The 23,484-nt window shown below is 43.7% G+C and overlaps 11 non-coding genes across 11 annotated transcripts; all 11 read right to left on the minus strand.

Moving 5' to 3' along the window:
- Nucleotides 1–1,001: 1,001 nt before the first annotated feature.
- On the minus strand, nt 1,002–1,083 carry trnas-aga (transfer RNA serine (anticodon AGA)). The gene has a single exon. It is a non-coding gene; the product is annotated as a tRNA-Ser (tRNA).
- Nucleotides 1,084–1,299: 216 nt separating this feature from the next.
- Nucleotides 1,300–1,371, minus strand: trnad-guc (transfer RNA aspartic acid (anticodon GUC)). Its single transcript has one exon. It is a non-coding gene; the product is annotated as a tRNA-Asp (tRNA).
- Nucleotides 1,372–3,409: 2,038 nt separating this feature from the next.
- On the minus strand, nt 3,410–3,491 carry trnas-aga (transfer RNA serine (anticodon AGA)). Its single transcript has one exon. It is a non-coding gene; the product is annotated as a tRNA-Ser (tRNA).
- Nucleotides 3,492–3,707: 216 nt separating this feature from the next.
- On the minus strand, nt 3,708–3,779 carry trnad-guc (transfer RNA aspartic acid (anticodon GUC)). The gene has a single exon. It is a non-coding gene; the product is annotated as a tRNA-Asp (tRNA).
- A 1,579-nt stretch (nt 3,780–5,358) lies between these two features.
- Nucleotides 5,359–5,440, minus strand: trnas-aga (transfer RNA serine (anticodon AGA)). Its single transcript has one exon. It is a non-coding gene; the product is annotated as a tRNA-Ser (tRNA).
- Nucleotides 5,441–5,656: 216 nt separating this feature from the next.
- On the minus strand, nt 5,657–5,728 carry trnad-guc (transfer RNA aspartic acid (anticodon GUC)). The gene has a single exon. It is a non-coding gene; the product is annotated as a tRNA-Asp (tRNA).
- A 1,579-nt stretch (nt 5,729–7,307) lies between these two features.
- On the minus strand, nt 7,308–7,389 carry trnas-aga (transfer RNA serine (anticodon AGA)). The gene has a single exon. It is a non-coding gene; the product is annotated as a tRNA-Ser (tRNA).
- A 215-nt stretch (nt 7,390–7,604) lies between these two features.
- trnad-guc (transfer RNA aspartic acid (anticodon GUC)) lies at nt 7,605–7,676 on the minus strand. The gene has a single exon. It is a non-coding gene; the product is annotated as a tRNA-Asp (tRNA).
- A 1,579-nt stretch (nt 7,677–9,255) lies between these two features.
- On the minus strand, nt 9,256–9,337 carry trnas-aga (transfer RNA serine (anticodon AGA)). The gene has a single exon. It is a non-coding gene; the product is annotated as a tRNA-Ser (tRNA).
- A 215-nt stretch (nt 9,338–9,552) lies between these two features.
- On the minus strand, nt 9,553–9,624 carry trnad-guc (transfer RNA aspartic acid (anticodon GUC)). Its single transcript has one exon. It is a non-coding gene; the product is annotated as a tRNA-Asp (tRNA).
- A 1,581-nt stretch (nt 9,625–11,205) lies between these two features.
- trnaf-aaa (transfer RNA phenylalanine (anticodon AAA)) lies at nt 11,206–11,287 on the minus strand. Its single transcript has one exon. It is a non-coding gene; the product is annotated as a tRNA-Phe (tRNA).
- Nucleotides 11,288–23,484: the final 12,197 nt, after the last annotated feature.

The following is a 23,484-nucleotide window of genomic DNA, read 5'->3' on the forward strand; positions in this document are numbered from 1 at the left end:
GTGTAGAGAGAGAGAGAGGCAGAGACCGAGCGACACAGATACATTTCACAATTTCATTTCATTATCGGTTCAGAGTGACACATAGTTACAGAAAATTGTTGATTCAACCGATGAAAATCGGACATCACTGATCAGAATGGGAGGAAATTTGTGTTAAAATAAATAGAAACCAGGATTGGGGAAGAACCCACGGTGGAAAACCCTTTGAAGTTAAGGCCAACGACATAACCACTCGGTTATCCTGGCCCTCTGAGAGTTTGGATTCTGTCTCTGTGACAAACTGGGCTTCAACCCCAACCCCACATACAAACACATGCACATAGTCTTTTAGTGAGCATTTACGAACATTTTTAGTAATATTTACACGGGGGCAACTCTCCTACTCTGTTTCGAGTAATGCTCTGGGACCTTTCATATCCACCCGAGGGTGCAGACGGAGCTTCAATTTAACATTTCATCCGAAAGTCAACAGCTTCAACATTGCAAAATTCCCCAAGTGCTGCACTTGAGTGTTAGCCAAGATGATATGCTCAAGTCCAAGGAGTGCGACTTGAACACACAAACTCCTGATTCAGTCGAGAATGCTGCCACTGAACCAAAGCCGATACAAAAGTTCACAACCGTATTATTTTCCCCAAGTCTTTTTTATAAGATCCAGACATACCAAATTCATGGTGATGATTTCCACAGACAGTTGCACATACACAGAGACAAAAATAGAGATAGACAGACACAGAGACACATATAACCAAAAATTTACACTCACCAACGGGCATGCACAGATAGCTTAGACATCTCGAGGGATAGACAGGCTGAATCACTGTCGCAACTTTGACTGATTGTTGCGATTTTTTAAACGGATGTATCGTGAATATTGCAGATTAATAAAAATGAGAACAAATGTCAGTGTTGAAAGGTGTGGGACGTTATTCCAATTATCACATGATCAGTTTGGTCGAGAACTGGTTAAATTGTGAAATGGAATGAAAAATGCTGAGAATCGTAGTCGGCAGGATTCGAACCTGCGCGGGAAAATCCCAATGGATTTCTAGTCCATCGCCTTAACCACTCGGCCACGACTACTGTGTCGCTGGTTTTTTAAACGTTACTCAGAAAAAACTCAGTCATCCATCTCTGTGCAGCAGACGGCCAAAGAATCCTGAAAAAGTCTCCGTTTGCTAAAAATCTGGAAGAGGCAAACTCCTCTACCTGTATTTTCACAGTTCGATTTCGCTCTGGAATTTTTAATATGTATCTACCAAGAAACAGAAGTAAAAATCAACATTTTAAAACATCTGCCTCCCCGTCGGGGAATTGAACCCCGGTCTCCCGCGTGACAGGCGGGGACACTCACCACTACACTAACGAGGAACTGACGGACAGCTGCTCTGTCGGAGCAGGAATCGAGCTGTGAACAGAACTGGACACCATGAGAAGTCGACAGACACATTGAGAGACAGAGACAAACCGACAAACAGGGAGAGACAGACACCGAGATAGAGACAATGAGAGACAGAAAGTGTGAGACTGAGAAGGAGAGGCAGATTGGGTGAGAATAAGACTCAAACACATACAGAGACAGAGATTTGTGTGTTTGATCTATTATGAGAGAAAGGGAAAGAGTGAGAGAAAGACAATAGAAACATAGAAACATAGAAAATAGGTGCAGGAGCAGGCCATTCAGCCCTTCTAGCCTGCACCGCCATTCAATGAGTTCATGGCTGAACATGAAACTTCAGTACCCCCTTCCTGCTTTCTCGCCATAACCCTTGATCCCCCGAGTAGTAAGGACTTCATCTAACTCCCTTTTGAATATATTTAGTGAATTGGCCTCAACTACTTTCTGTGGTAGAGAATTCCACAGGTTCACCACTCTCTGGGTGAAGAAGTTTCTCCTCATCTCGGTCCTAAATGGCTTACCCCTTATCCTCAGACTGTGACCCCTGGTTCTGGACTTCCCCAACATTGGGAACATTCTTTCTGCATCTAACCTGTCTAAACCCGTCAGAATTTTAAACGTTTCTATGAGGTCCCCTCTCATTCTTCTGAACTCCAGTGAATACAAGCCCAATTGATCCAATCTTTCTTGATAGGTCAGTCCCGCCATCCCGGGATAAAGACAGTGACAAGGAGAGAGACAGATAGAGAGAAAGAGATAGAGACTAAAACAGAAAATGATGGAAATACTTCTCAGGTTAGAGACAGGCAAAGAAATGGACAGACCGAAATGATGGGAAAGAGAGAGCCAGTCAGACAAAGAATCTGAGAGAATCCCATTGGAACAGACGTGGGCACCGTGAGAAAGAGACAGATTGAGAGACTGAGACAAACGGAGAAACAGGGACAGACAGAGTGAGTCAGACTGAGAGAGACAAAGACTCAGACATACAAACACATACACAGCTCTGTGTAGAGAGAGAGAGAGGCAGAGACCGAGCGACACAGATACATTTCACAATTTCATTTCATTATCGGTTCAGAGTGACACATAGTTACAGAAAATTGTTGATTCAACCGATGAAAATCGGACATCACTGATCAGAATGGGAGGAAATTCGTGTTAAAATAAATAGAAACCAGGAGTGGGGAAGAACCCAATGTGGAAAACCCTTTGAAGTTAAGGCCAACGACATAACCACTCGGTTATCCTGGCCCTGTGAGAGTTTGGATTCTGTCTCTGTGACAAACTGGGCTTCAACCCCAACCCCACATACAAACACATGCACATAGTCTTTTAGTGAGCATTTACGAACATTTTTAGTAATATTTACACGGGGGCAACTCTCCTACTCTGTTTCGAGTAATGCTCTGGGACCTTTCATATCCACCCGAGGGTGCAGACGGAGCTTCAATTTAACATTTCATCCGAAAGTCAACAGCTTCAACATTGCAAAATTCCCCAAGTGCTGCACTTGAGTGTTAGCCAAGATGATATGCTCAAGTCCAAGGAGTGCGACTTGAACACACAAACTCCTGATTCAGTCGAGAATGCTGCCACTGAACCAAAGCCGATACAAAAGTTCACAACCGTATTATTTTCCCCAAGTCATTTTTATAAGTTCCAGGACATACCAAATTCATGGTGATGATTTCCACAGACAGTTGCACATACACAGAGACAAAAATAGAGATAGACAGACACAGAGACACATATAACCAAAAATTTACACGCACCAACGGGCATGCACAGATGCCTTAGACATCTCGAGGGATAGACAGGCTGAATCACTGTCGCAACTTTGACTGATTGTTGCGATTTTTTAAACGGATGTATCGTGAATATTGCAGATTAATAAAAATGAGAACAAATGTCAGTGTTGAAAGGTGTGGGACGTTATTCCAATTATCACATGATCAGTTTGGTCGAGAACTGGTTAAATTGTGAAATGGAATGAAAAATGCTGAGAATCGTAGTCGGCAGGATTCGAACCTGCGCGGGAAAATCCCAATGGATTTCTAGTCCATCGCCTTAACCACTCGGCCACGACTACTGTGTCGCTGGTTTTTTAAACGTTACTCAGAAAAAACTCAGTCATCCATCTCTGTGCAGCAGACGGCCAAAGAATCCTGAAAAAGTCTCCGTTTGCTAAAAATCTGGAAGAGGCAAACTCCTCTACCTGTATTTTCACAGTTCGATTTCGCTCTGGAATTTTTAATATGTATCTACCAAGAAACAGAAGTAAAAATCAACATTTTAAAACATCTGCCTCCCCGTCGGGGAATTGAACCCCGGTCTCCCGCGTGACAGGCGGGGATACGCACCACTACACTAACGAGGAACTGACGGATAGCTGCTCTGTCGGAGCAGGAATCGAGCTGTGAACTGAACTGGACACCATGAGAAGTCGACAGACACATTGAGAGACAGAGACAAACCGACAAACAGGGAGAGACAGACACCGAGATAGAGACAATGAGAGACAGAAAGTGTGAGACTGAGAAGGAGAGGCAGATTGGGTGAGAAAAAGACTCAAACACATACAGAGACAGAGATTTGTGTGTTTGATCTATTATGAGAGAAAGGGAAAGAGTGAGAGAAAGACAATGATAAAGACAGTGACAAGGAGAGAGACAGATAGAGAGAAAGAGATAGAGACTAAAACAGAAAATGATGGAAATACTTCTCAGGTTAGAGGCAGGGACTAACAGAGACAGGCAAAGAAATGGACAGACCGAAATGATGGGAAAGAGAGAGCCAGTCAGACAAAGAATCTGAGAGAATCCCATTGGAACAGACGTGGGCACCGTGAGAAAGAGACAGATTGAGAGACTGAGACAAACGGAGAAACAGGGACAGACAGAGTGAGTCAGACTGAGAGAGACAAAGACTCAGACATACAAACACATACACAGCTCTGTGTAGAGAGAGAGAGAGGCAGAGACCGAGCGACACAGATACATTTCACAATTTCATTTCATTATCGGTTCAGAGTGACACATAGTTACAGAAAATTGTTGATTCAACCGATGAAAATCGGACATCACTGATCAGAATGGGAGGAAATTTGTGTTAAAATAAATAGAAACCAGGATTGGGGAAGAACCCACGGTGGAAAATCCTTTGAAGTTAAGGCCAACGACATAACCACTCGGTTATCCTGGCCCTGTGAGAGTTTGGATTCTGTCTCTGTGACAAACTGGGCTTCAACCCCAACCCCACATACAAACACATGCACATAGTCTTTTAGTGAGCATTTACGAACATTTTTAGTAATATTTACACGGGGGCAACTCTCCTACTCTGTTTCGAGTAATGCTCTGGGACCTTTCATATCCACCCGAGGGTGCAGACGGAGCTTCAATTTAACATTTCATCCGAAAGTCAACAGCTTCAACATTGCAAAATTCCCCAAGTGCTGCACTTGAGTGTTAGCCAAGATGATATGCTCAAGTCCAAGGAGTGCGACTTGAACACACAAACTCCTGATTCAGTCGAGAATGCTGCCACTGAACCAAAGCCGATACAAAAGTTCACAACCGTATTATTTTCCCCAAGTCTTTTTTATAAGATCCAGACATACCAAATTCATGGTGATGATTTCCACAGACAGTTGCACATACACAGAGACAAAAATAGAGATAGACAGACACAGAGACACATATAACCAAAAATTTACACTCACCAACGGGCATGCACAGATGCCTTAGACATCTCGAGGGATAGACAGGCTGAATCACTGTCGCAACTTTGACTGATTGTTGCGATTTTTTAAACGGATGTATCGTGAATATTGCAGATTAATAAAAATGAGAACAAATGTCAGTTTTGAAAGGTGTGGGACGTTATTCCAATTATCACATGATCAGTTTGGTCGAGAACTGGTTAAATTGTGAAATGGAATGAAAAATGCTGAGAATCGTAGTCGGCAGGATTCGAACCTGCGCGGGAAAATCCCAATGGATTTCTAGTCCATCGCCTTAACCACTCGGCCACGACTACTGTGTCGCTGGCTTTTTAAACGTTACTCAGAAAAAACTCAGTCATCCATCTCGGTGCAGCAGACCGCCAAAGAATCCTGAAAAAGTCTCCGTTTGCTAAAAATCTGGAAGAGGCAAACTCCTCCACCTGTATTTTCACAGTTCGATTTCGCTCTGGAATTTTTAATATGTATCTACCAAGAAACAGAAGTAAAAATCAACATTTTGAAACATCTGCCTCCCCGTCGGGGAATTGATCCCCGGTCTCCCGCGTGACAGGCGGGGATACTCACCACTACACTAACGAGGAACTGACGGATCGCTGCTCTGTCGGAGCAGGAATCGAGCTGTGAACAGAACTGGACACCATGAGAAGTCGACAGACACATTGAGAGACAGAGACAAACCGACAAACAGGGAGAGACAGACACCGAGATAGAGACAATGAGAGACAGAAAGTGTGAGACTGAGAAGGAGAGGCAGATTGGGTGAGAAAAAGACTCAAACACATACAGAGACAGAGATTTGTGTGTTTGATCTGTTATGAGAGAAAGGGAAAGAGTGAGAGAAAGACAATGATAAAGACAGTGACAAGGAGAGAGACAGATAGAGAGAAAGAGATAGAGACTAAAACAGAAAATGATGGAAATACTTCTCAGGTTAGAGGCAGGGACTAACAGAGACAGGCAAAGAAATGGACAGACCGAAATGATGGGAAAGAGAGAGCCAGTCAGACAAAGAATCTGAGAGAATCGAATTGGAACAGACGTGGGCACCGTGAGAAAGAGACAGATTGAGAGACTGAGACAAACGGAGAAACAAGGACAGACAGAGTGAGTCAGACTGAGAGAGACAAAGACTCAGACATACAAACACATACACAGCTCTGTGTAGAGAGAGAGAGAGGCAGAGACCGAGCGACACAGATACATTTCACAATTTCATTTCATTATCGGTTCAGAGTGACACATAGTTACAGAAAATTGTTGATTCAACCGATGAAAATCGGACATCACTGATCAGAATGGGAGGAAATTTGTGTTAAAATAAATAGAAACCAGGAGTGGGGAAGAACCCACGGTGGAAAACCCTTTGAAGTTAAGGCGAACGACATAACCACTCGGTTATCCTGGCCCTGTGAGAGTTTGGATTCTGTCTCTGTGACAAACTGGGCTTCAACCCCAACCCCACATACAAACACATGCACATAGTCTTTTAGTGAGCATTTACGAACATTTTTAGTAATATTTACACGGGGGCAACTCTCCTACTCTGTTTCGAGTAATGCTCTGGGACCTTTCATATCCACCCGAGGGTGCAGACGGAGCTTCAATTTAACATTTCATCCGAAAGTCAACAGCTTCAACATTGCAAAATTCCCCAAGTGCTGCACTTGAGTGTTAGCCAAGATGATATGCTCAAGTCCAAGGAGTGCGACTTGAACACACAAACTCCTGATTCAGTCGAGAATGCTGCAACTGAACCAAAGCCGATACAAAAGTTCACAACCGTATTATTTTCCCCAAGTCTTTTTATAAGTTCCAGGACATACCAAATTCATGGTGATGATTTCCACAGACAGTTGCACATACACAGAGACAAAAATAGAGATAGACAGACACAGAGACACACATAACCAAAAATTTACACGCACCAACGGGCATGCACAGATGCCTTAGACATCTCGAGGGATAGACAGGCTGAATCACTGTCGCAACTTTGACTGATTGTTGCGATTTTTTAAACGGATGTATCGTGAATATTGCAGATTAATAAAAATGAGAACAAATGTCAGTGTTGAAAGGTGTGGGACGTTATTCCAATTATCACATGATCAGTTTGGTCGAGAACTGGTTAAATTGTGAAATGGAATGAAAAATGCTGAGAATCGTAGTCGGCAGGATTCGAACCTACGCGGGAAAATCCCAATGGATTTCTAGTCCATCGCCTTAACCACTCGGCCACGACTTCTGTGTCGCTGGCTTTTTAAACGTTACTCAGAAAAAACTCGGTCATCCATCTCTGTGCAGCAGACGGCCAAAGAATCCTGAAAAAGTCTCGTTTGCTAAAAATCTGGAAGAGGCAAACTCCTCTACCTGTATTTTCACAGTTCGATTTCGCTCTGGAATTTTTAATATGTATCTACCAAGAAACAGAAGTAAAAATCAACATTTTGAAACATCTGCCTCCCCGTCGGGGAATTGAACCCCGGTCTCCCGCGTGACAGGCGGGGATACTCACCACTATACTAACGAGGAACTGACGGATAGCTGCTCTGTCGGAGCAGGAATCGAGCTGTGAACAGAACTGGACACCATGAGAAGTCGACAGACACATTGAGAGACAGAGACAAACCGACAAACAGGGAGAGACAGACACCGAGACAGAGACAACGAGAGACAGAAAGTGTGAGACTGAGAAGGAGAGGCAGATTGGGTGAGAAAAAGACTCAAACACATACAGAGACAGAGATTTGTGTGTTTGATCTATTAAGAGAGAAAGGGAAAGAGTGAGTGAAAGACAATGATAAAGACAGTGACAAGGAGAGAGACAGATAGAGAGAAAGAGATAGAGACTAAAACAGAAAATGATGGAAATACTTCTCAGGTTAGATGCAGGGACTAACAGAGACAGGCAAAGAAATGGACAGACCGAAATGATGGGAAAGAGAGAGCCAGTCAGACAAAGAATCTGAGAGAATCCCATTGGAACAGACGTGGGCACCGTGAGAAAGAGACAGATTGAGAGACTGAGACAAACGGAGAAACAGGGACAGACAGAGTGAGTCAGACTGAGAGAGACAAAGACTCAGACATACAAACACATACACAGCTCTGTGGAGAGAGAGAGAGAGGCAGAGACCGAGCGACACAGATACATTTCACAATTTCATTTCATTATCGGTTCAGAGTGACACATAGTTACAGAAAATTGTTGATTCAACCGATGAAAATCGGACATCACTGATCAGAATGGGAGGAAATTTGTGTTAAAATAAATAGAAACCAGGAGTGGGGAAGAACCCACGGTGGAAAACCCTTTGAAGTTAAGGCGAACGACATAACCACTCGGTTATCCTGGCCCTGTGAGAGTTTGGATTCTGTCTCTGTGACAAACTGGGCTTCAACCCCAACCCCACATACAAACACATGCACATAGTCTTTTAGTGAGCATTTACGAACATTTTTAGTAATATTTACACGGGGGCAACTCTCCTACTCTGTTTCGAGTAATGCTCTGGGACCTTTCATATCCACCCGAGGGTGCAGACGGAGCTTCAATTTAACATTTCATCCGAAAGTCAACAGCTTCAACATTGCAAAATTCCCCAAGTGCTGCACTTGAGTGTTAGCCAAGATGATATGCTCAAGTCCAAGGAGTGCGACTTGAACACACAAACTCCTGATTCAGTCGAGAATGCTGCAACTGAACCAAAGCCGATACAAAAGTTCACAACCGTATTATTTTCCCCAAGTCTTTTTATAAGTTCCAGGACATACCAAATTCATGGTGATGATTTCCACAGACAGTTGCACATACACAGAGACAAAAATAGAGATAGACAGACACAGAGACACACATAACCAAAAATTTACACGCACCAACGGGCATGCACAGATGCCTTAGACATCTCGAGGGATAGACAGGCTGAATCACTGTCGCAACTTTGACTGATTGTTGCGATTTTTTAAACGGATGTATCGTGAATATTGCAGATTAATAAAAATGAGAACAAATGTCAGTGTTGAAAGGTGTGGGACGTTATTCCAATTATCACATGATCAGTTTGGTCGAGAACTGGTTAAATTGTGAAATGGAATGAAAAATGCTGAGAATCGTAGTCGGCAGGATTCGAACCTACGCGGGAAAATCCCAATGGATTTCTAGTCCATCGCCTTAACCACTCGGCCACGACTTCTGTGTCGCTGGCTTTTTAAACGTTACTCAGAAAAAACTCGGTCATCCATCTCTGTGCAGCAGACGGCCAAAGAATCCTGAAAAAGTCTCGTTTGCTAAAAATCTGGAAGAGGCAAACTCCTCTACCTGTATTTTCACAGTTCGATTTCGCTCTGGAATTTTTAATATGTATCTACCAAGAAACAGAAGTAAAAATCAACATTTTGAAACATCTGCCTCCCCGTCGGGGAATTGAACACCGGTCTCCCGCGTGACAGGCGGGGATACTCACCACTATACTAACGAGGAACTGACGGATAGCTGCTCTGTCGGAGCAGGAATCGAGCTGTGAACAGAACTGGACACCATGAGAAGTCGACAGACACATTGAGAGACAGAGACAAACCGACAAACAGGGAGAGACAGACACCGAGACAGAGACAACGAGAGACAGAAAGTGTGAGACTGAGAAGGAGAGGCAGATTGGGTGAGAAAAAGACTCAAACACATACAGAGACAGAGATTTGTGTGTTTGATCTATTAAGAGAGAAAGGGAAAGAGTGAGTGAAAGACAATGATAAAGACAGTGACAAGGAGAGAGACAGATAGAGAGAAAGAGATAGAGACTAAAACAGAAAATGATGGAAATACTTCTCAGGTTAGATGCAGGGACTAACAGAGACAGGCAAAGAAATGGACAGACCGAAATGATGGGAAAGAGAGAGCCAGTCAGACAAAGAATCTGAGAGAATCCCATTGGAACAGACGTGGGCACCGTGAGAAAGAGACAGATTGAGAGACTGAGACAAACGGAGAAACAGGGACAGACAGAGTGAGTCAGACTGAGAGAGACAAAGACTCAGACATACAAACACATACACAGCTCTGTGGAGAGAGAGAGAGAGGCAGAGACCGAGCGACACAGATACATTTCACAATTTCATTTCATTATCGGTTCAGAGTGACACATAGTTACAGAAAATTGTTGATTCAACCGATGAAAATCGGACATCACTGATCAGAATGGGAGGAAATCTGTTTTAAAATAAATAGAAACCAGGAGTGGGGAAGAACCCACGGTGGAAAACCCTTTGAAGTTTAAGGCCAACGACATAACCACTCGGTTATCCTGGCCCTGTGAGAGCTTGGATTCTGTCTCTGTGACAAACTGGGCTTCAACCCCAACCCCACATACAAACACATGCACATAGTCTTTTAGTGAGCATTTACGAACATTTTTAGTAATATTGACACGGGGGCAACTCTCCTACTCTGTTTCGAGTAATGCTCTGGGACCTTTCATATCCACCCGAGGGTGCAGACGGAGCTTCAATTTAACATTTCATCCGAAAGTCAACAGCTTCAACATTGCAAAATTCCCCAAGTGCTGCACTTGAGTGTTAGCCAAGATGATATGCTCAAGTCCAAGGAGTGCGACTTGAACACACAAACTCCTGATTCAGTCGAGAATGCTGCCACTGAACCAAAGCCGATACAAAAGTTCACAACCGTATTATTTTCCCCAAGTCTTTTTTATAAGTTCCAGGACATACCAAATTCATATGATGATTTCCACAGACAGTTGCACATAAACAGATACAAAAATAGAGATAGACAGACACAGAGACACACATAACCAAAAATTTACACGCACCAACGGGCATGCACAGATGCCTTAGACATCTCGAGGGATAGACAGGCTGAATCACTGTCGCAACTTTGACTGATTTTTGCGATGTTTTAAACGGATGTATCGTGAATATTGCAGATTAATAAAAATGAGAAACAAATGTCAGTGTTGAAAGGTGTGGGACTTTATTCCATTTACCACATGATCAGTTTGGCAGAGAACTGGTTAAATTGTGAAATGGAATGAAAAATGCTGAGAATCGTAGTCGGCAGGATTCGAACCTGCGCGGGAAAATCCCAATGGATTTTTAGTCCATGGCCTTAATCACTCGGCCACGACTACTGTGTCGATAGCTTTTTAAACGTTACTCAGAAAAAACTCAGTCATCCATCTCTGTGCAGCAGACGGCCAAAGAATCCTGAAAAAGTCTCCGTTTGCTAAAAATCTGGAAGAGGCAAACTCCTCTACCTGTATTTTCACAGTTCAATTTCACTCTGGATTTTTTGATATGTATCTCTACCAAGAAACAAAAGTAAAATTCTACATTTTGAAACAACTGCCTTCCCGCACGGTGAATTGAACCGAGGGATCCCGCGTGACAGGCGAGGATATTCACCACTATACTAACGAGGAACTGACGGATAGCTGCTCTGTCGGAGCAGGAATCGAGCTGTGAACAGAACTGGACACAATGAGAAGTCAACAGACACATTGAGAGACAGAGACAAACCGACAAACAGGGAGAGACAGACACCGAGATAGAGACAACGAGAGACAGAAAGTGTGAGACTGAGAAGGAGAGGCAGGATGTGTGAGAAAAAGACTCAAACACATAAATATACAGAGATGTGTGTGTGTGATCTATTAAGAGAGAGAGGGAAAGAGTGAGAGAAAGGCAATGATAAAGATAGTGACAAGGCGAGAGACAGATAGAGAGAGAGAGATAGAGACTAAAACAGAAAATAATGGAAATACTTCTCAGGTTAGAGGCAGGGACTAACAGAGGCAGGCAAAGACATGGACAGACCGAAATGATGGGAAAGAGAGAGCCAGTCAGACAAAGAATCTGAGAGAATCCCATTGGAACAGACGTGGGCACCGTGAGAAAGAGACAGATTGAGAGACTGAGACAAACGGAGAAACAGGGACAGACAGATTGAGTCAGACTGAGAGAGACAAAGACTCAAACATCCAAACACATACACAACTCTGTGAAGAGAAAGAGAGAGGCAGGGACCGAGCGACACTGATACCTTTCACAATTTTATTTCATTATCGGTTCAGAGTGTCACACAGTTACAGAAAATTGTTGATTCAACCGATGAAAATCGGACATCACTGATCAGAATGGGAGGAAATCCGTGTTAATTTAAATAAAAACCAGGAGTGGGGAAGAACCCACGCTGGGAAAACCCTTTGAAGTTTAAGGCCAACGCCCTAACCACTCGGCTATCCTGGTCCTGTGAGAGCTTGGATTCTGTCTCTGTGACAAACTAGGCTTCAACGCCAACCCCACATACAAACACATGCACATAGTCTTTTAGTGAGCATTTACGAACATTTTTAGTAATATTTACACGTGGGCAACTCTCCTATTCTGTTTCGAGTAATGCTCTGGGACCTTTCATATCCACCCGAGGGTGCAGACGGAGCTTCAATGTAATATTTCATCCGAGAGTCAACAGCTTCAACATTGCAAAATTCCCCAAGTGCTGCACTTGAGTGTTAGCCAAGATGATATGCTCAAGTCCAAGGAGTTCGACTTGAACACACAAACTCCCGATTCAGTCGAGAATGCTGCCACTGAACAAAAGCCGATCCAAAAGTTCACAACCGTATTATTTTCCCCAAGTCTTTTTTATAAGTTCCAGGACATACCAAATTCATGGTGATGATTTCCACAGACAGTTGCACATATGGAGAGACAAAAATAGAGATAGACAGACACAGAGACACACACACACATAACCAAAAATTTACACGCACCAACGGGCATGCACAGATGCCTGAGACATCTCGAGGGATAGACAGGCTGAATCACTGTCGCAACTTTGACTGATTTTTGCGATGTTTTAAACGGATGTATCGTGAATATTGCAGATTAATAAAAATGAGAAACAAATGTCAGTGTTGAAAGGTGTGGGACGTTATTCCATTTATCTCATGATCAGTTTGGCAGAGAACTGGTTAAATTGTGAAATGGAATGAATAATGCTGAGAATCGGAGTTGGCAGGATTCGAATCTGCGTGGGAAAATCCCAATGGATTTCTAGTCCGACAGCAGGGAGAGACAGAGAGCGAGATAGAGACAACGAGAGACAGAAAGTGTGAGACAATGATGGAGTGGCAGACTGAGTGTGAAAAAGACTCAAATACATACATATACAGAGATGTGTGTGTGTGATCTATTCAGAGAGAGAGGGAAAGAGTGAGAGAAAGACAATGATAAAGACAGTGACAAGGAGAGAGACTGATCGAGAAAGAGAGATAGAGACTAAAAGAGAAAATGATGGAAATACTCAGCAGGTTAGAGACAGAGCAAAGAAAGACAGCAGGCAGAGACATAGACAGATCGAGAGAGACAGTCAGACAGAGAGGGATGATGGGAAAGAGAGAGCCAAATAGACAGGGAGACTGAGAGAATCCCATTGGAGCAGAACTTTTACACCGTGAGAAAGTAAGAGACAGATTGAGAGATAGGGACAAACAGAGAAACATAGAAAATATGTGCAGGAGTAGGCCATTCGGGCTTTCGAGTCTGCACCACCATTCAATAAGATCATGGCTGATGATTCAGCTCAGTACCCCTTTCCTGCTTTCTCTCCATACCTCTTGATGCCTTTAGCCTTCATGGCCATATCTAACGCCCTCTTGAATATAGCCAATGAACTGGCATCAACATCTCTCTGCGATAGGGAATTCCACAGGTTAACAACTCTCTGAGTGAAGAAGTTTCTCCTCACTTCGATCCTAAATGGCCTGCCCCTTATCCTTAGACTGTGTCCCCTAATTCTGGACTTCCCCAACATCGGGAACGTTCTTGCTGCATCTAACCTGTAAAGTCCCGTCAGAATTTTTTATGTTTCTATGAGATCCCCTCTCTTACTTCTCAACTCCAGTGACTACAAGCCCAGTCGATCCAGTCTCTCCTCATATGTCAGTCCTGTCATCCCGGGAATCAGTATGGTGAAACTTCGCTGCACTCCCTCAAGAGCAAGAAAGTCCTTCCTCAGATTACGAGACCAAAACTGAACACAATATTCCAGGTGAGGTCTCACAAAGGCCCTGTACAACAGCAGTAAGACCTCAGTACTCCTATACCCAGAACCCCTAGCTATAAAGGTCAACATACCATTTGCCTTCTTCACCGCCTGCTGCAACTGCATGTCAACTTTCAATGACTGGTGTAACACGACACGCAGCTCCCATTGCACCTCCCCTTTTCCTAATCTGCCGCCATACAGATAATATTCTGCCTTCGTGTTTTTGCCACCAAAGTGGATAACCTCTCATTTATCCACATTATACTGAATCTGCCATGCATTTGCCCACTAACCTAACCTGTCCAAGTCACCCTGCAGCCTCTTAGCGTCCTCCTCACAGCTCACACCGCCACCCTGTTAGTATCATCTGCAAACTTGAAGATATTACACTCAATTCCTTCATCTAAATCATTCATGTATATTGTAAATAGCTGGGGTACGAGCACTGAGCCCTGCGGCACCCCACTAGTCACTGCCTGCTTTTCTGAAAAGGACCCGTTTATCCCGACTCTCTGCTTCCTCTCTGCCAACCAGTTCTCTATCCACGTCAGTACATTACTCCCAATACTATGCACACCAATACGTGAGTGGGAATTTGTTGAAAGCCTTTTGAAAGTAATTACACCACATGCACTGGTTCCCCTTGTCCACTATTCTAGTTACATCCTCAATAAATTCCAGAAGATTTGTCAAGCTTGATTTCCCTTTCATAAATTCATGCAGCTTGGACCGATCCTGTCACTGCTTTCCAAATGCACTGCTATTTCATCTTTAATAATTGATTCCTACATTTTCCCCACTACTGATGTCAGGCTAACCGGTCTATAATTATCCATTTTCTATCTCCCTCCTTTTTTAAAATGTGGTGTTACATTAGCTAATCTCCAGTCCATACGAACTGATTTAGAGTCCACGGACTGTTGGAAAATGATCACCAATGAATCCGCTATTTCTAGGGCCACTTCCTCAAGTACTTTCCAATGCAGACTATCAGGCCCCGGGGATTTATCGGTCTTCAATCCCATCAATTTCCCTAACACAATTACCTGACTGATAAGGATTTGCTTCAGTTCCTCCTTCTCGCTAGATCCTTGGTGCCCTAGTATTTTTGGAAGGTTATGTGTGTCTTCCTTCGTGAAGACAGAACCAAAGTAATTGTTCAACTGGTCTACCATTTCTTTGTTCCCCATTATAAATTCACCTGAATCTGACTGCAAGTGACCTACGTTTGTCTTCTCTAATCTTTTTGTCTTCACATATCTAGAGAACTTTATTATGTTTCCAACAAGCTTCCTCTCATAATCCAATTTCCCCCTCCTAATTAAACCCTTTGTCCTCCTCTGCTGAATTCTAAATGTCTCCCAGTCCTCAGGTTGCGTCTTTTTCTGGCCAATTTATATGCCTCTTCCTTGCACTATCCTTAATTTCCCTTGTTAGCTACTGTTGAGCCACCTTCCCAGTTTTATTTTTACTCCAGACAGGGAAATACAATTGTTGAAGTTCGTCTATGTGATCTTTAAATGTTTGCCATTTCCTATCCACCGTCAACCCTTTAAGTATCATTCGCCAGTCTATTCTAGCCAATTCACGTCTCATATCATCGAAGTTACCTTTCCTTAAGTTCAGGACCCAAGTCTCTGAATTAACTGTGGCACTCGCCACCTTAATAAAGAATTCTACCTTATTATGGCCACTCATCCCAAGGGGCCTCGCACAACAAGATTGCTAATTTGTCCTTTCTCATTACACACCACCCAGTCTAGGATGGCCAGCCCTCTAGATGGTCCCTCGACATATTGGTCGAGAAAACCATCCCTAATACGCTCGAGGAAATCCTCCTCCACCGTATTGCTTCCTGTTTTATTAGCCCAATCTACATTTAGAGCAAGGTCGTCCTTGATAACTGCTGTATCTTTATGGCACGCATCCCTAAATTTCTTGTTTGATGCTGTCCCCAACCTCACTACTACTGTTTGCTGATCTGTACACAACTCCTCTCGCGTTTTCTTCCCTTTGGTATTCCGCAGCACCAACCATACATGTTCCACATCTTCCAAGCTAATGTCGTTCCTTACTATTGCTTTAATTTCCTCTTTAACCAGCAACGCTACCCCAACACCTTTTCATTTCTGTCTATGCTTCCTGAATGTTGAATTCCCAGCCTTGGTCACCCTGGAGCTATGTCTCCGTCATGCCAATTATATCATATTCAGTAATTGCTGCTTGTGCAGTTAATTCATCCGCCTTATTACGAATACACCTCACAATGAGGCACAGAGCCTTCAGGCTTGTTATTGTAGCACATTTTGACCCTTTAGAATTTGGCTGTAAAGTGGCCCTATTTGATTTTTGCAGTGGGATTCTCTGCCCTCCACCTTTACTTTTAATCTTTCGTTCTGTGCCCATTCGACTTCCCTCTGTCTCCCGTCGCCCTGCCATATTACTTTAAACCCTCCCCAATAACACTAGCAAACACTCCCCCTTGGACATTGTTTTGGGTCCTGCCCAGGTGCAGACCTTCCGGTTTAGTTCTGGTCCCACCTCCCCCAGAACCGGTTCCAAAGTCCCAGGAACTTGAATACCTCCCATCTGCACCACATTTCAAGCCACGTATTCATCTGAGCTATCCTGCGATTCCTGCTCCGACTAGCAGGTGGCACTGGTAGCAATCCTGAGTTTGCGACCTTTGAGGTCCTACTTTTTAATTTAACTCCGAGCTCCCTGAATTCAGCTTGTAGGTCCACAGACAGAGTGAGTCAGAGAGTGACAGAGACTCAAACACATAAAGATATACAGGGCTCTCTAAAGACAGAGAGTGAGAGGCACAGATACATTTCACAATCCCATTTCTTTGTCAGTTGAGAGTGTGACAGAGTTACAGATTCAACAGAAGGTATTCGGGTAACACTGAGCAGGATGGGAGAAAATCGGTGCAAAATTCAAGAGCTACGAAGAGTGGGGTTCGAACCCACGCGGGTATAAACCCATTAGATCCTAAATGCAACGACTTATACACTCAGCCATTCTGAACTTGCGAACCTTCACATTCTGTCTCGATGAGAATCTGGGCTTGAGCTCCACCCTCACAGACACACGCATACACACAGGTTTTCAGTGAGCATTTCAGAATATTTATATAAAAGTGACACGGGGACAACTCACTATTCTTTATCTAATAATGCTGTGGGAACTTTCGCATTCACCGGAGAGAGCAGACGGAGCTTCAATTTGACATTTCATCCAAAAGTCAACAGTTTCAACAATGCAAAATTCCGCAAGTACTGCACTTGAGTGTCAGCCAAGATTATATGCTCAAGTCTCAGGAGTGGGACTTGAAGTCGAAAATGCTGCCGCTGAACCAAAGCCGATATCAAATGTCACAACTATATTATTTTCCCCAAGTCTTTTTAAAAAGTTCCAGGACATACCAAATGCATGGTGATGATATCCACAGACAGTTGCACATACACAGTGACATGCATACAGATAGACAGATACAGAGACACACACACACACAACCAAAAATATACACGCACCAATGGACATACACAGAGTGCCTTAGTATAAAGAAGGATCGACAGGCTGAATCACTGTCGCTAATTTGGCTGATTTTTGCGTTTTTCTATCCGTATGTATCGTGAATATTGCAAATTAATGAACATGAGAAAAAAATGTCAGTGTTGCAAGGTGTGGGACGTTATTCCACCGAACTCAGGATCCGTTTTGCAGGGATCTGGTTAAATTGTGAAATGGAATGCAAAACGCTGAAATCGGTAGTCGACAGTATAGAACCCGCACGGTGAAACCCCAGTGGGTTTTTTGGTCCATCGCCTTAATCACCCAGGCACGACGACTGGGTTTCTACCTCTTTAAATGTTACTCACATAAAACTCAATCATCCATCTCTCTGCATCAGAACGCCGCAGAGTCCTGAAAAAGTCTCCGTTTCCTAAAATTCTGGAAGAGCCAATCTCCTATTGCTGTATTTTTACTCTTCTATGTTGCTCCGGAACTGTTAATATGAATCTATACCGAATAACAGAGGTACAATTCTACATTTCGAAAATGATTCCTCCCGCGTGACAGTCAGGGATACGCACGACTATACCAATGATGGACTGACGGGTGTAGATTTTGAGACAGCAGGAATCGAGCTGTGAAAAGAAGTGGACATCATGAGAAAGAGACAGACACTTTGAGAGACAGACACAAACAGAGAAACAGGGAGAGACAGACAGCGAGCTAGAGAAATAGAGAGAGATCAATTGTGAGACTGAGAGGGATAGGGAGACTGAGTGAGACAAAGACTCAAACACACACATACACAGAGATGTGTGTGTGTGTGTATGCGCTCCATAAAGAGAGAGAGGCAAATAGTAATGGAAAACCAGAGACAAAGAAAAAGACATGGACAAAGAAAGCGACAAAGAGAGAGAGAGATAGTGAGAGAGAAGATAGAGAGAGAGAGACAGAGATAAAAACAAAAAAAGATGGAAATACTCAACAGGTTACGGACAGGATCGAACAGAGACAGGCAAAGGGAGACAGGCAGGCAGAGACATAGACAGACAGTAATGATGGGAAAGAGAGAGACAGTCAGACAGAGAGACTGAGAGAATCCCATTGCAACAGAACTGGACACTGTGAGAAAGACACGGGCAGATTGAGAGACCGAGACAAACAGAGAAACAGGGAGAGACAGAGTGAGTCAGAGAGAGGCAGAGTGAGGGAGACAAAGACTCAAACACGCAAACACATGCACAGATCTCTAAAGAGACAGAGGTAGAGAGTGAGGCAGAGACTGAGAGACACGATTCCATTTCTTTATCGGTTCAGAATGTCATAGAATTGCAGTAAAATGCAGATTTAACAGATTCTTACTGCAGTTGTACAGGGCCTTGGTGAGGCCTCACCTGGAATATTGTGTTTAGTTTTGGTCTCCTAATCTGAGGAAGGACGTTCTTGCTATTGAGCAAGTGAAGCGAAAGTTCACCAGATTGATTCTCGGGATGGCTGGACTGTCATATGAGGAGAGACTGGATCAACTTGGTTTTTATACATTGGAGTTTAGACGGATGAGAGGGGATTTCGTAGAAACATAAAGATTCTGGCGGGACGGGACAGGTTAAATGCAGGTAGCTTGTTCCCGATGTTGGGGAAGTCCAGAACCAGGGGACACAGCCTCAGGACAGCCATGTCTCCGTGGTGCCAATTATATCATATTCATTAATTGCTACCTGTGCAGTTAATTCATCCACCTTATTACGAATAGTCCTCGCATTGAGGCACAGAGCCTTCAGGCTTGTCTTTTTAACACGCTTTGTCCCTTTAGACTTTGCTGTAATGTGGCCCTTTTTGAAAGGAATGACAAGGGTGTATGCGGTTACAGGAGGATGTGAGGGGAAACAAACAAAATACGAGGGGAAGAGTACATCCGCGATGGATCAGTATGAGATCAAAAAGAATGGAAATATAAGGGGAATATCGTTATCCATGTTCCGGAGAGGAGGAACCCTAACTATAGGTCCTCATCTAGTGGGAGACGGGAGCAAGGATAGATGCGGGTTTGACAATACTACGGAAGGGTGCGTCATTGGAATAAAACCTGCCCGAACCTACATTACACGTATCAAGGGCGAGGACAATATTGTGTGGTAACTAGTCTGGGAACTTACGTTACTCCAAGACTGTTGGTGGCAGGGGGAAGAGCACGCATGACATGCCAGGAAGACAATGTAAGCGATGAGATTAAGCAAGATATTGATGTTTACATGGAAGAGCAAGCACAATCAATTCCCCTGTTACTTGAAGATTTAACTAGCTCAAGAAATAACATTAAAAGATATTAAGAGCTGAAGGAGAAAGCTGAAGAACTGGACAGTGAAATAAAGGATAACCTGAAAAACCCGCCTTGGTACTTGAGATTATACATTCCTGGATAAGGATCCTTTCCCATACCCTAGTGGCAATACAGATAGTAATAGCCTTGAGTTGGTTGGTAATGTTATGTAACAAGTGCAAAGACAGGCGAGGCTTACCCGAGCAAAGTTACAAGATAGGGATTAGAATTATATCCCATGTGTTAGTCCTAGTGCAGCTGATAGTGGTGTTGATGCTCCTGGGAGACTGTACAGGCAGATACAAGAGGCGCAGAAAGAAGAGATTGGCCAAGACCCGTAACCAAGAACGAAGAAAGCCTTTGCTAGATCCAAAGAAGGTTAATCAAACAAAAAGACGGCATGAATACCTGATCTGAATCATGAGTGTCCCAATCCTGTCGCCTGACCAACGAAACGGAGGCGGGAGAAATAGGAATCAGGTAAGGATAAGGCAGGGAATGGAAAATTGTTGTTCATGGTGGGTTTTTTAAGGGCTGATCACCTAAAGCCTACGCAGTCCTCAAATTGATGTGGCATTCAATTGTGGTAATAATGGTAGTGGAAGGGATATGTATCGTGATCCAACTATATCTGATGTGTAAGATCAGAGAGATAAACAACCACGTGGTTCTAGCCGAACAGCAAACAGCCCTTTTAATTATGTAATGTAGGCATGATAGGGAGGCGAGTGACTTTGGAACGCGTTAGGGAAACAACCAAGACCCCGAGCTTATGCACTGTATGTACAAAAAGAAATATAAGTGATGTGCCAATATCCCAGGGAAATGGTCAGGGGTAGTATGTAAAGACTCCGCAAAAGATGGAACTACAAGTGATCCCAGGGATATGGACTTGATATCACCATTTCCAGCAAATGGCTCAGAACATATATGTGGTCAGCTGATTATTTCGAAATAATCAGGGACCAACAGGAGGGACTGAAAGGGCAGATTACAAATTCTAATTACAATGAATAATAATAATTGTGATGTTTTAAAATGGAGTTAACAGGTTTTTAAAATGGAACCCACAGCCTGTTTTTTGTGGGAAGCATGTGAGGGATGCCTTCCACAGAGGAGCAGATGCTCCAATTCATAGACTAAAGGCCTTGGGAGCTGGGCATGGACACAGATAACATAGAATTGGAATTGTATAACAAAATAAGAGTTAAATATAAATAATCATAACAACATGTATTTGGAATTGCCAATTAAGGCATGTAGATGCCAGATTGGAGGAAGCGCTGTACCAATCAATCATGTATTAATCAATCAGCATGAAATAATTGTAACTTGCGTAATTACTTAATGCTATAATCTGAAACTGTATAAAGTAAGATGTCTCTGGCAGTATCTTCGAGCATTCCTTCAAGGATATCTCCCCTGCCGGCTTGTATTAATAAAACCTGCATTTACTTTAAGGCTAACAGAATCCTAGTGGTGGTTTGAAGTTAACCCTAACAAGGTTAGAGAGACAGGGAGAGCTGTCGGGGCTCGAAGAGGTTAGAGAGATAGGGAGGAGTGTAGGGCTGGAGGAGGTTACGGAGATAGGGAGGGGTGTAGGGACTGGACGAGTTTACAGAGATAGGGAGGGGTGTAGGGACTGGAGGAGGTTACAGAGAAACGGAGGGGTGTAGTGGCTGGAGAAGGTTACAGAGAGAGGAAGGGGTGTAGGGGCTGGAGGAGGTTACAGAGATAGTGAGGGGCGGGGCCATCGAGGGGTGTGAACAGGATGCTGAGAATTTCAAAATCAGCGCCTCACTGGGGCCGAGGATGGCGGCGAATTGCAGGAACACAACCCCCTCACTACCTACCCTGCACTAACCCCCATCATCTGTTACATCACCTGGAGTTCCAGCGACACTCCTCCCCCTCTCTCTCGGTATTTATCTACTCACTGCCTCACTCAAAGCTTATCTCCCATTGACAATCCATGTGAGTGCCCTCGTTGTCCCAGAATTGCTCCCCGTGGACACTGACTGACCTTCCCCGTGCCTCCGCCACCCTCCTCCTGCTCCGTGACGGCCGACAAATTCAGGTTGTGTTCCAGTCAGCAAGCAAAATGTCGGGGCTGGGGGCGGGGGTCAAATAAATTAAAACACGTGGCGGCCGGAGGAAGGGACTTGCGGGACCGTGTCCGGCCCGCGGGCCGTATGTTTGACACCTCTGATCTACACTGTCAAGCCCCGTAAGAATTTCGTATATTTTAAAATGAGATCACCTCTCATTCTTCTATCCTGTACAGAATATAGGCTTCGTCTACTCAATCTCTCCTCAAAGGATAATGTCCCATCCCAGGAATCAGTTTGGTGAACCTTCGTTGCCATCCTCAATAGTAAGTACATCCTTCCTTAGGTAAGCTATCAAAACTGTACACAATACTCCAGGTGTATTCTCACCAGGGTCCTATATAATTGCAGTAAGATGTCTAGGAGCAAGCTATTATTTAAATTGAGAAAGATTGCAAAGTGCCGCAGTACAGCAGGCCCTGGGGTTACTTGTGCATGAAACACAAAAGGATAGTATGCAGGTACAGCAATTGATCAGGAAGGCCAATGGTATCTTGAACTTTTTTGCAAAGGGGATGGAGTATAAAAGTGGGGAAGTCTTGTTACAGCTATATAAGGTTTTGGTGAGGCCACACCTGGAATACTGCATGCAGTTTTGGTTTCCATATTTACGATTGCTTTGAAGGCAGTTCAGATAAGGTTCAATAGGTTGATATAAGGGATGAGCAGGTTGACTTATGAGGAAAGGTTGAATAGTTTGGGCCTCGACTCATTGGAATTCAGAAGAATGAGAGGTGATCTTATCGAAACAAGGTGGATGCAGAGCTGATGTTTCCACTGATGGGGGGAGACTCGAACTAGAGGGCATGATCTTCGAAGTAGGGGCCGCCCATTTAAAACAGTTGAGGAGGAATTTCTTCTCTCAGAGGGTTGTAAATCTGTCGAACTCGCTGCCTCAGAGAGCTGTGGAAGCTGGTACATTGAATAAATTTAAGACAGAAATAGTTTCTTAAATGATAAGGGGATGAGGGTTTATGGAGAGCGGGCGGGTAAGTGGAGCTGAGTCTATGATCAGATCAGCCATGATCTGATTGAATGGCGGAGCAGGCTCGAGGGGTATGGCCGACCCCAGTTCCTATTTCTCATGTTCCTTTTCTTATGTTTACTATTATCCTCAACTCCTCTTGTAATAAAGGCCGACATACTATTTGTTTTCTTAATGGTTTGCTGTGCCTGCATATTAACTTTCAGTGATTTGTGTACAACGACACAAAGGTCCCTCTGAACACCAACATTTCCCAAATATCTCACCATTTCAAGTAGCTGTTTCCAGTCCACTTTGGCTAAACCACATCTCAGTTTAGTTAAATTGGCTTTTCCCCAATTGAG

Source organism: Pristiophorus japonicus, unplaced genomic scaffold, assembly GCF_044704955.1.
Source record: "Pristiophorus japonicus isolate sPriJap1 unplaced genomic scaffold, sPriJap1.hap1 HAP1_SCAFFOLD_572, whole genome shotgun sequence".
NCBI classification, from domain to species: domain Eukaryota; kingdom Metazoa; phylum Chordata; class Chondrichthyes; family Pristiophoridae; genus Pristiophorus; species Pristiophorus japonicus.